Source organism: Manis javanica, chromosome 2 (genome assembly GCF_040802235.1).
Source record: "Manis javanica isolate MJ-LG chromosome 2, MJ_LKY, whole genome shotgun sequence".
Classification (NCBI taxonomy): Eukaryota; Metazoa; Chordata; class Mammalia; order Pholidota; family Manidae; genus Manis; species Manis javanica.
The window spans coordinates 83,579,341-83,592,242 of NC_133157.1; the positions used below are offsets into that span (position 1 = coordinate 83,579,341).

The following is a 12,902-nucleotide window of genomic DNA, read 5'->3' on the forward strand; positions in this document are numbered from 1 at the left end:
GAGATTTGTGAGTTGTTTACATCAAAAAGAGGTGGAATAGAGGGTAAGTTCTGGAATAAGCTGAATATGCAAGATGTACAAATGTATTCTAGATTGTTGTTAAGAATGAGTAGAATAGTCATTTCTAACACTTCAATGTCAAATATATGGATGGCATGGTATGGGTGTTATTCTTTTATAAAAAGTCAACTTTCAGAAATACATATCATTGTCCCCTGCCCTGGACCCTGAGTTTTGTGTTGCTATTAGTGTGTTTGAGAAGCCACTTGAGGAAGAAAAACTGCTATGAAATCAGTGACACTTTGAAATCAGTATGTAAATTCATTTAAAAGTGATGTTTTGTGTTTGTGTGATATACATTGTTTAGTTAGCCCCAGCCAACAGTTGCTGTTCATGTGGATTCTTGGACCTTTTTTTTAATACTCATAAGCTCTGCTGCCCAAACAAAGGTGTGCGCCTCATGTCTGGGAACCACTGGTATACCCAGCTGCTGCAGAGGGGGTTAAAGGGAGTTGGCTTATCAGGAGCCCCTAGATGGGGGCTCTAGGCAAAGGCATTCAGCCATTCTATGTCCTCTGGTTGGAAAATTTATTCAATTTATGCTTAAAATAATTTGATAAATAAAGGCTTCTTCCTGTTGCTATCTGTTCATTGATCTCTGACTTATTTTTTTAATTCCTTTGTTCCTTCCTTCCTCTCATGCTCTAAACAATAAGTCCTACTTACTTTTGTTGATTAAATAACTAATTAGTTATGTCCAGACCCCTTCTGCAAAGTGTGTAATAGCACAACTGTTGAGGTCAATCGGCTGCTTGTGCCCGGAAGTCCTGGAAGAGGCTACTCACTCTGTGTCCTCTTTGGCTTCCATAGCTCCTGTGACTGAGTCACCAGACACTGTGTCCCCTGCTGACTCAGCAGTCCCTCCAGGAGACCTAACACCAGCCTCTTTATCTGAGCCTTCCCCACCACCTCCCTGCATTCTCTCACCTAACCTAATGACCTCCTTAGCGGGCTTTTCCTCACCTGCACCTGTGTGTCACACCAGAACCTTTTCCTTCCTTGGATTCTAAATACTGTGTGGATTGTTCCCAAACCCAAACCCTTGCCTTTCCCCCTCCCCCACCATATGACACTCAGACAGTGGATCCTGTTCTCCACCCAGAGGCTACCTTGTCTGTGAATACCTTCTTCCCACTTTCCCAAGACATCGACCCCTTACCAGATTTGTCCCAGACAATGAATACCATGGATTCATTCCTTGTCCTCATGTGCTATCAAGCATGTCTGTTGCACCACCACCAGACTGCAATTTGACTGTGACTCCATCTAAATCGATTTCCATCCCATCAATGCCTATTCCAGAGAACTCATCTCCAGGTAGCCCTGGTGGGTTCACGTTTGACCCAAGAATCAGAGGCTTTCACCATTCAAGCTTGTCAACTTCAGACTGTTCTTGGGGGCAAGCTCATCCCAAAGACTTGTCTTGATATGATTTCAATCAAGAGTTTCTTGCCCTCCACTCTTCAGAGAACTCTTTCAGGGGAGACCCTGCAGCCATCCCTAGAGTCTGGTACCCTTTCATTTCTCAGCCATGATCGCCTGGCACTTCTGGAGAGGCAAGTCCGAAAGAGGAGTGATTTCCTGTGATGGAAGGAAAAGGAAAAGAAAGGGGGTTCTTTTCCAAAACAACTTAGGCCAGAGTACCAACTAAATTCCCCTGGAAAAATATTACAGTTACTGATAAGCATGACTCAGCAGTCTCCCTTCCTTTTTGGAACAGCAAAGGCAAACCAAAGGAGCTGCATGTGCACAAGCAGCTCCCATATCCTAAGACCTTGGGGAGCCAATTACAGCAAGAAGGTATCCAGCTCTTTGGAGGCCCCCCATCTCTACACAGTGAGTCCTTGTCCTCTGCTGCCCATGGCTTGGGTGACTATTCCATAGTCTTTATATTCAATGTAATATTAAATACTTCTGCAGGCCAAGAATCCCCAGTGCTTCCTCATCTCATACCTCTGTCCTTGCCTGAGAAGCACCCTTAGCCCCAGCTTCAAGCATTGCCACAAACTCAGCCCCTAGCTCTCTCTCATGGCCAGTCCCAGGCCCATCTTCCATCTCCACCCTGAATCCCACCATCTGGTCCTCTATCCCAGACTAGGATCTGTGGAGTGTGTTTCCGTGGACCCCAGAATGATTTAGGCTCTCTTAGCTCATCTAAAATTCAAAAGCTGGAATGAAATGTGTTGCAGAAGCAACAAGAATATTTGTGGGGTTTACCTGCTGTGGTCCAAAGATCTCAGGTGAAATTTTGTCCTCTGGGCTCCTTTCCCAACTGCAAGGCCTCCCAGACCCATGCTTCAGTCTCTATCCTTCCTTGAGCATTTCCTCTTAGTGATGAGATTTGGAACAAACTAGAACAGCACCTTCAAAAGAGGCTCATTCAACACCAGTGGGGCCTGCCCCATAGGGTTCTAGAATCTCTCTCACTGATGATGCCACCGAGTGATTCTTCAGAGATATCTGGGTCAAAGAGAAATCATGAACTCTCACGGAGATTTGAGCTTAATGATAAGAGTAGCAAGAATCTTAATGTTGGATTAAGCCAACCTGGTAGCTTCCAAAAGTGGGCCTCAGAAATACTTCAGCTAGAGAAGGATGTGGGGAAGGGCAGGAACAGAGCCCAGAGAGTGGTTGAAAAGATCTTCTGTTGTGTGATTCAGAGGGCTCTTCATATGAGGACCTGGGATATGACTCTGAGAAAAAACTAGACAGTCACATGGTGAGTCTCTCAAGGGGGTTAGGGAAATATGAAGGTGGGAGAGAACTTGTGAACATCCTAAAAGTACATTTGAACAAGAAGTTTGAGGAAATCAGTGAGGGTCAGCTCCCTGGGGCTGTGCAGAATTCATGGGAATATATGAAGCAGACACTACTTCCTGAGAAATCCCACATCCAATTAAAACAGAGTAGTTTGCCACCATCAGTGGATGAAGACTACAAAGAGAATACCTTCCAGGAACTTTCCTTCATTGATTCCAGTGTAAAACAGGCACCGGAAGCTCATATTAAAAAGTTTCATATGAGGATGGTGTGGGGACTCCCTACAAGGTCCTTGATTCCATTAAGAGATTTTTAAATTGAAAAATGTCTCATCCTATTCCTTGTCCTATTCCAACTGTCCTTCCTTGGCCAACTTGGTGTCTGGGGCAAACTCCAAATCTGAGAGGCTCCAAAGCAAGCCCCTTGGAGGAAGCTCTAAATCTCCTGATGGAGACGAGTGGGGACAGGAACTTCAGCCCCTGTACTGCAGCAGCCTCTCCCTGCTACCTCACTTGTGGCTAATGAAGGACAAGGGAAACTGAGACAGTCACTCCCTGATATTAACCATGAGATTGCCAAGGATATTCAGGGAATTAAGGAGGCCAGACAGACTCTTGGGCCTGTCATACACAGCATCAAAGGCCAAGCTACTCAGAGTCAGACTCTACCAGCCAACAGGAGCCTCTCAGAGCTGCCCCCAAAGCAAGCTGGGCCTCTATATGAGCGAGAGTATAAGACTGTGAGGGGTAATAATAAAGTAGAGATGCAACAGGGCAAGAAGACAAAGAAGATTTTAAAACCTGTGTCTGAGCTCAGCATGTCCAGGAATATATTTAGGGTTGCAGAGGTGGATACTCTTCAAGGACAAATTAGTGACATCTTGACTACCAGCAAGCCAGAAAGCTCCCAAATGAAAAATGTAATGGTTCGTGACAACTGAACACCCCCACCAAATATTTCAGGTCCCCAAGATCTTAAATCAACAGACCTGAGATGACAACTCAACAGTTGTGTTAATGGTAAAACTGGACAGTGAGAACATGCCCAGGCCAAAGGTCAACCCACTGACATGTCGCTTGCCTCAGATAGTTTGACATCTAAGGCCTCACTGACTCATGCTCAGGTTATTTCCAGTGGGGACATGGGATTTTTCCAGGTGCTACATGTCCATGTGGAGGGCAGAGGAAATAGCATGAAGCATCAGCAAGAGCCTTGTGTCCCTAAGCATATCTTAAGGAAGTGCCAGGGTGAGAATTTCCCTCCAGGTGCAAAGAAAGCAAGTCCTCCAGGCTCTAAAGCTAAAGGGCATGGAGGAGGGAATGCAAGGTTGGGAACATCCCAATCAGGAAAGAAGAGTTCCCCAGCAAAGGTGATACTTGGGAGCAAGTCTTCGCACACACTGTCCCAGAAGGTTCAGCCTGCCAAAAGCCGTTTCAGCCAAAAAATGAAACACTTTTCTAAATGGATTTGTCATGGCAAAGAAAATACCCAGGAAAAGAGCAGCTGCATATCATCAGTGCAGAGCCGAGGTGTAGTTCAAAGTAGAGATGCCTTTAGTGGAATGACTGAAGCTCAGAAAATCATGACACTGGAAAGTTCTTAGAGAACAAAATGGGGCATCAGCAAGCAATAGGTAGCACCCACCCTGAAAAGCCCCATCAGCCCCAAGTGAAATTTGGGAAAACTCAGCAGAAGGCAGAAAGGCAGATCCCACTAGGGGGCAATCTTTCAACCACAAGGCTCCCTCCTGTAAACTGGCAAATAACCAATGTGGCCACTAAGAAGCTATCTCTGCTGACCACAGTTACCCTACAAGTATTTTACAGATCAGAGAGCAAGACATGTACCTAGCTCTTGGTTCAGAAGCACCCCTCATCCATGCCTCACAAGGATCCTGTGCCCCATGCATGCCCCACCAGCAGGCATCAAGCCTGCCACAGGGGCCTCCAGCTGCTCTCACCACTGCTGAAAACACTGCATGCAGAGATCTGTCTCTACAGTTTAGACAGAAGACAATTCTCCAGATTTTCCAGAAATGAGAATTTCCTTCCCCCAAATAATTCTTTCCTTGTGGATAATATTGATTCTCCCCAATAAATGTTTTTCTAATAATAGTGAATTCCACATTCTGTGTTGGCATGGTTTTGGGTTACTCTGGACCTGTACTTAGGGAAAGGAAGGAGTTCAGCCTCAGTGATTGCTTCCTTTGGCTTCTAAAAGGTGACATGACCCCTGTTGCTCTTGTTGAGAAATAGACCCCATGTGTTCCCAATAGCCCATTTCCTCCCTGATGAACTTTGAAGAGATGAGTTATGTCTCCCGTCTCTTAGCTTAGCCTAAATGAAAATACATGGCAGTCCACAGCTTCCCCTCATTGAATGTCTTATATCCCTTAGAGAGCTAGGGAGTGTCCCGACCTGCAGGACTATCAATGCGGGTCTACGACCTGGAGGAGAGAATTGAAGAAAAAAAAAAGAATGGGGCAAGGGACACAAAGAACGACCAGCAAGACAGGATGTCTGATCAAGCTGGCACAGTTTATTGTTTGCAGGCTCAATTTATACAGGTTAGCAAGTAAGGGGTGGGTCAGGAGATAATTGGACCTTAGGTCGCGCCAGCGGGAACAGAGGACCCGGAAGAGAAGCGGGGAGTTCTCCATTTTGGGGGTGGGGGCCCTTGGGAGGGAGGTTTTAAGGGAGGGGCTTTCCCCTGGGGCAGAGGGTGTTTCTTGATTAACAAAGGACAGAAAAAGCACATGTTGCGAGGTAGCCTAACCACTAGCTCTAACCTAGGAGTTCACTAAATGTGTTTCTTGGTAATAGGGGAAAACTTGTTTCTAACGCGTGGATGGATTCATTGTTGCTGACTTTACAGGAAAGACTTTACTCAAACGTTGCTGTTGTCTTAAGGCTTTTGTGACCGAGTCTGCCTAAAGGCCCACAGGTTTGCTCCCAACAGGGAGGACAGGTCTTTTATATCTGAAGAGGGTCAGGGACAGGTATATTTTCCAGAAAATAACATTCAAGAAGAAGCAGTGGCTTAATCATCATTTAAAAGTGAGTAACCAGAGGATCCCACAGGTGGGTAAACCCTGAATGGGAGTGTCTGGGGTGGACATTGCTGTGATGGATCCTGGGATAGTTGGGGTAGGGTCTGGAAACTGTATAGATGCTGCTTAAGCATCAGTCACATGGACGTTATTGTGTTGGGGATGCATACTTTCACCTTGACACTGAGGTTTCCCTACTGGAAAGGCACCTTGGAGAAGTGGTGGTTCCCCTTTCCTGGGTATTTCTTCAGGTTGCCTGATTGATGACATTCTTTTGCAGAGCAAAAGCATGGGCCAGCTGTCAGTGGTAGGAATGTTGACCAGGCAGCCACTTACCTCTGAGGGTAAAATAAAGCTGAGAGAAACGAAAGAGGCCCATTCATGAGTTGGAAATCAACAAAAGATGTTGAGGGGAAAGAATGACCTTGTGGGTGGAAAAAGATATACATCTTATCATCCCTATATTGTGATCCTGACCTGCTCCCCACCTCCTCCAATCAATCCAGGCTCCACCTCCTTGAGGCTGATCAGACCACTGCACAGCATACTGATGCTTTTTACCAAAAGGGTGCTGGGCTGGGCTGAGTACAAAACAGTATGTAGAGGGATGTCATCCTCTGTGGGATTAATGGGATTACTATAGACATCAAGTAACATAGAAATCTAATGTACAAATACACATGGCTTGATTGTTTTTCCCACATATTCTATTGTGTGATCAAGGACAAAGTGATGAGAACCAAAGCAGTTCTCATGGCTTGGAGCCGCCTTCACATTATTTAAATAAACCTGAGAAGCTTCACATCCTTAGGCTTGACGCAAGGCCAGATAATGATGTTTAAGTTCATTGTAAGTTCATTTGTTCAATAAATATGAGAAATGCCTTCTTAGCATTACTCTTGAGCTGGTACGCCCCCAGTCCCCTGGCTGGCCCTTTCAGATCTTCAGTATCTCATTGTGTCTCCTCCCTTATCTGTGGGACAGAGGCAGGGAGGGGACCGGCAAGTGGCATCCGAACAGGGACCCTTGAAACACAGAGCGGGGAAGCTCCAAAGATCATCGATCCGGTAAGGCTCCCGGGAAAGCATACAAAGGGACAGGATCGAGACGTCAGGGACACTATAATGGGCCAAACTGAAACTAAAGCAGCTAAACTGGAGGATTATTTAAAATTGCTCCATGCCCTCCTAAAAACATTAGGAGTGAAAACTTCTAAGAAGGATTTTGCCCAATTGTATAAATACATTAAAAAATATTGTTATTGGTTGCCACCACAGGGAACCCTCAAACAGACTGATTGGGCTAATATTATGAGAGATTTTAAGAAAGCTCATAGACAGGGCGATGCTATTCCTGTACCTGCCTGGTCTTTATGTAATTTCATCACTCTTGCTTTGCAACCTTTACAAACTCCCCCTTTTGGGGGCCTCGTCCGGGATAACCTCAGAGGTGAGGATCAGCATCTAAGCCTGCCTTTCTTTCACTTTACTTATAGAAGGAAGCCGTCTATGGCACACAACATCAGGCCATAGCCCGGCTGCCGATCTCAAAGTCTCGAGCGACAGGCTCCCCTGCATCTCCCTCAGTGGATCCCCTGTCTCCCTTGGGAGTCAGGAAAGTCTCCTGAGTGGAGGCCAGGATTCCCTTTCAGAGGCATCTCCTCAGATGTGAAGGACTGAGGAAAGCCGTGGGCAACTGCGAGAGTCTAAGCTGAGGCTACACTTCAGCGGCTTCTCAAAGGCCCATGTGTCTAGAATCAGACCCCTACAGCCTGACTGAGTATCTGTGACTTGGAGTATCTCTCTCTCTGTCTCCGACTTCCAGCCTGCTTCTTCAGGCCACCCTGGCCTCTGAGTGAGGCAGGTGGCATCCCTAACTCTCTTCTAACTTTCACGGAACTGGATGCTCACCACTGCAAGGTAGGAGACCTATGCTTCACTCTTATTCCTGACTTAATACTGCACTTCTTTATCTCATCACAATGTGTCTGGGCACCCGTTAGCCACTTAAAAGATGATTAGTGTGAGCTACCAGTCTTAAGTCTCAGGTGAAAGGTTTCCTGGTGTCTGCCGCTCCTTGATTTCCCACCTCCAGATGTACAGGAATGTCAGGGAGTGGCTGAGCCGATTTCCTACTTTCCTATTCTCATCTGTGGACTCCGAGGGCAAACTGGACCAGTAGACCATTGTCCTTGGATCTCTGCTCTGGCTGATAGATCCGATGGTGCTGAGTGAACCTCCAGCTAGGCTGCTGCCTATGCAAAAGATGCAGATGACCCCGGGCCTCTTATCTCACAGATCAGATTTCTTACAGTAGGTGACTAGCAGGATAATTCCCAAGCACTGAGAGAAACTGGTGTTTAAGGGTATAAACCCCACCATAAATGTCCATGGCAGCCTCTGAATTTTATCTCTGGCCTTAGCAAAAGTTCCTCTGCTCCGTTTCAAAGCAGTCCTCTTAGGCTTGCTCCACTTTCTCCTGTGTAATGTAAATGGTGCCTGTAAAGTAATCAAGTTGAACCCTCAGACCAAAATGTAAGTGGCTCTATTCTATTAACTCCTTTCCTTAGAGGCAGTCGTCCTGGAGCTAGGCCTTTCCTTGTCTGCAGCCCCAGGGAAGCAAAAACAATCTTGTGACTCGGATCAAGGCTCTAGCAGCGAGAGGTCACACAGTCCCTGCACTTATCAGACAGGCAGGGGGCTCTCAAGGAATGACTAAAGCTCGGGCAGAAAAAACTAGGAAAGCTAACTGGGAGTAATTCAATCCCTAAACTCTAAAAACAAAGTGTCTTATCTTCTGCACACAAACCTGGCCTCAGTACAAACTTTCTGATTAGAGAGACTTGGCCCCTGAAAGAAGTATGCAATATAATGTTATGCAGCTTAATGTATTTTGCCACAAGGAAAGAAAATAGTCAAAAGTCCCGTGAACTACTACAATATGGAATTGGTTTTCTAAATTCTTTTAGTGAAAATCTATTCTACTTAGTGGGTTCATCATTATCTTTGAAAACTGGGAAGTCTTAAACTAGACTTCCTGAGATAGAAGAAATTTTTCTTCTGCAATACAGCCTGGCTTTAAATGACTCGTGCTAGAATTTTACTTGCATTTCATTTCCAGCCCCCGGGACGCACACAGTCCCTATCAGTTCAGAGCCTTCATCGGCCCGTTTAGTCTGGGGCCATCTAAACCTTAACCCAGTTATGTAAACTGCTCGCCCTTACAGTGTATTCTTGAAAACTGAAGTACTTTTAATCAAGTAAGCTAAAAAGAAAGAAGGCAATTGAATATTATTAACTCAAATCTTTATATCAGTTTGTCTGTCTGTGTATATGTTTTTATATGAAAAGTGTTGCTAACTGTAGTCATTATGTCTCAATCTTTATGTTTGTGTGTCTGTGTAAATGAAAAATATTTTCCTACCTCCAGATGGTATTAATAAAAACAGATTTAAAGGCAAGTGCTTGTGAAAATTGGGCATTCTAAAACTTCCAGAAAATATAATAAAAAATATTAAGCATTAATGCTAATTTAAGTTTAACTGAAACAGACATGCCCTTATAGCTATCAGCTGCCAAAGTTTACTTAAAGTCGTTTAAGTTGATGTTACCTGTTAAATATTTCAAGAAGATACTTAAAGAAAAGCTTGACTTTTTGTCTAATGTTTGGTAAAAGTTTTATAAGTAATCTAGCATAGTTGCTAAAAATAAGTAAACAAGTGTACCAAATGAACATCTTAATAATAATACTGTATTAATGTATAACAGTGTATATATCTGTAAACAGCCTGAGAATTTTTGTGGTAACCAAAATTCTTAAAGTTTTGTAAAGTTATATAGGCATATTTTGTGCTAAATGAGAAATTGTGCTGTAAGGCACATTTCCAAAAATGATAAAATATGTTCATAGATGTATCGATGTGAAGAATGCTGGTGTAACAGTTTACAGTGGCCTATTTTTCAGTGTTCACTGAAGGTTAAACTACCAAATGGTTTTAAGTTCTAATTAAAACTACTTAATATAATAAGGATAATGTTTCTGTATGCTAAAGAATGTATGTTTTAATAAGAGAAGATGTAAGGAATAGAAATGCATTGTATTGAAAGTAAAAGAAGGTAACTATTTTAAAGTACAGCTGTTTATTTAAAAAAAGAAAACACTGAATGTAAAAGGAAAGATTGTAAAGTTTTCTAATTGTTTATTAAAAGTTTCTTATGCTTAAAGTTTCAATGAAGTGTCTGAGTATTAAGAAAATGAGAGCTTAATATTAAAAAGACTGTAAGCTAAGTATTGTTGACAACTATGTAACCTGTATTTGCTTTTAAAACTTCTTATTATCATTCTGGTTAAATAATAAGTGTTATTTAATAACTATAATTCTATTTAGGCAAGTTCTTTAAAAACTTCTGACAACTTCCCAGGACCAAATTTTTAAAAGTACTTTTATCTCTAGTTAACTCTGATATTTTCCAGAGGGCCCCTGGAACATGTCAGAGGAATTTCTTCTCATCAAGGAAAATATTTGACTAATTTGGCTTATTTATCTGATATATATTTACCTGGAAAGCACTGTCAAAAGGAATAATGCTAAACTTTATTACTGAATGTTTTATGTTACAGAAATATCCAAATTTCCATATATCCACTGTCTTACAGTAAGCTCTCATCAAATCTTTAACCATTGTCTTTTGTAAATCTTTTGTCATTTATAATCACTGTTTAATTACCCCTAAACTAGCAAAGAACTAGATTTCAGCAAAACAGCTATTGGTTACACAAAATTAAGTAAAATAAAGAAAATGATTTTTGTGGCTTTTTGTTTCAAATGTTGCTGATAAAATGTTTTAAGCTTTTCTCTTAAGCTGACTGAATGCTCCAGTTTACCTCTCCTCTGCACTAAAAAAATTTTTTCAGCTATATAACATCACTCATAAAACAGGCATTCCTTACAATTTCACAGGTCAAGCTCTGATTGAACGTCGTCATCTTACTCTTAAGCATTATTTATCAAAACAAAAAAAGGGGATTACTTCCTGACATGATAAAATTAACAGCAAATCAACAATTGACACATGCTTTACATGTTCTTAAACTTTGATCTTTTAAAAGGTAACAGATGATCAGCTATGGAAGTGCATTTTTCTTTTAACATTTCCTTTTCTGAAACAACAGCAGTTCCTGTATAGTGGTCTCCAATAGGTTCTTCACAATGGTATAAAGGTCATATCAAAGTGTGGGGCAAAGAGTTTGTTTGTGTTGTTACAGAGGATCTACGCTTGATTTAGCTACCCAGAAAATGAATTAAGAAGAACTTCCAGCATCAACATCCTCTGGAAGAATCATTCCAGAAGATGACCATCAAAAAACCTCAACAAAAGTCTGTATGTCAGACACAGAAAGCTAAAGCCCACCAAATGATAGTATCTTTGTTTTTGTTTCCGATAATAGCGCTTATGTATGTGCATACTACACAAGCTTGCATTATAACAGCAAGCCTAAGTAAACCCCCTTATTTAAGCCATGGTGTAGTTCTGCATTGCTTATCTACTTGCTCCACTCCTGTGGGCCCTATAGTGTGGAAAAAGAATGGTGAATAAATATATAGACAAAAGGATGGAGGAAAACTTGGATGGAATAATATTACTGACCAATCTGTTAGAGATAATAACCATTATATTTATAAAGCAGTTTTGTCTTGAGAAGATATTGGCAATTATACCTGTGAAAAGTTTCAAAAGTGAACTCCTGACATGTTGTACAAGAGTAGTTATGTGTATTTAAATACATCACTCATTCCAGAAAATAGTTTTTCCTCACCTAACTTGTGGTTACAACTCGCGAGGCAAGGGTTGCTCAAGTCATCTTTTTGTGCAGCAAGAGATTCCTCTATCAGTGGACTGTTGAAGAAGAATTTAATAGGCATAGGACTTCCTCTCATGGTGTTCACTAATATATCAGGCATAAATATCACTCTTCCCCTTAAGGCTCTTACTCCTGATGCCCAATTAAATTTACCTGTTAGTACTACTATAATTACTGACTGTGTATGTATTAATTGTACTCATGTACCCTCTTACTGTAATTCTACAATCAATGTAAAATGGTCTTCTAGATATAGACTCCCAAACGGGTGGGTATTTTTGTGTGATAACAAAATGTATCAAGCCCTTTCTTCACACTATCGAGGTGTTTGGGGTGTGGGACGCATTCTTCCTGCTCTAATAGACCATCCTGGATATAAGCATATAAGACTCCTCCGAGCTCTGCCATCTGATTGCATCAACAACTTGAAACTTTTAGATCCTGCCGCTGTTGCAGTTGCAGCTGCATTCATCCTGCCGGTTCCTGGACTTGTCGCTGGAATGCAGAAAGAGATATCTAATCTGGCCTGTGCATATAGCAAAACAACAAATTTGACTGCTTCTTTATTATCTGAGCTCAACCTAGAACTGGGAGAAGTGCAAGTTGCAGTACTTCAAAACTGTGCTTCTATAGATTATCTGCTGTTAAAAGAACATGTAGGATGTGAACAATTTCCAGAAATGTGTTGTGTTAATTTGTCTGATTTTTCTCAAACTATTCAAAATCAATTAGATAATATCCATCATATTGTCAATAAGTTTTCACAAATGCCTGAACTACCTGACTGGTTTTCTTAGTTTCATTAGATATGGCCAATAATTGTAGGTCTGCTTTTGTTATGTATCTGTATTCCTGTTCTGCTAATGTGTATATGTAATATAATTAGTAGTTTGTTAAAACCTATACATGCTTACATTGCTCTACAGGAAATTATGTCAAAGAAATAATCAACCTTCTCATATTCTCTTCCATCTGCTACTTCTATTGCTTTTTTTCTTCCTTCCTAAATACAGCTCTTTACTAGAGTTCATGCGTCATACTTAAAATTACTGTGCATCATAATCCTTTCAACTGACAAAGATATCTCAAGACAAGTGCTGGACATAGAGGCCATGGGGCATAAATCTGTAAAGTGGAAAACTAACCTTTTCAAAGAATATTACTTCTCTCT

At 41.9% G+C, this 12,902-nt stretch overlaps 1 pseudogene; it reads left to right on the forward strand.

Moving 5' to 3' along the window:
• Window positions 1–2,135: 2,135 nt before the first annotated feature.
• LOC108405746 (spermatogenesis-associated protein 31D3-like) lies at window positions 2,136–12,810 on the forward strand (annotated as a pseudogene).
• Window positions 12,811–12,902: the final 92 nt, after the last annotated feature.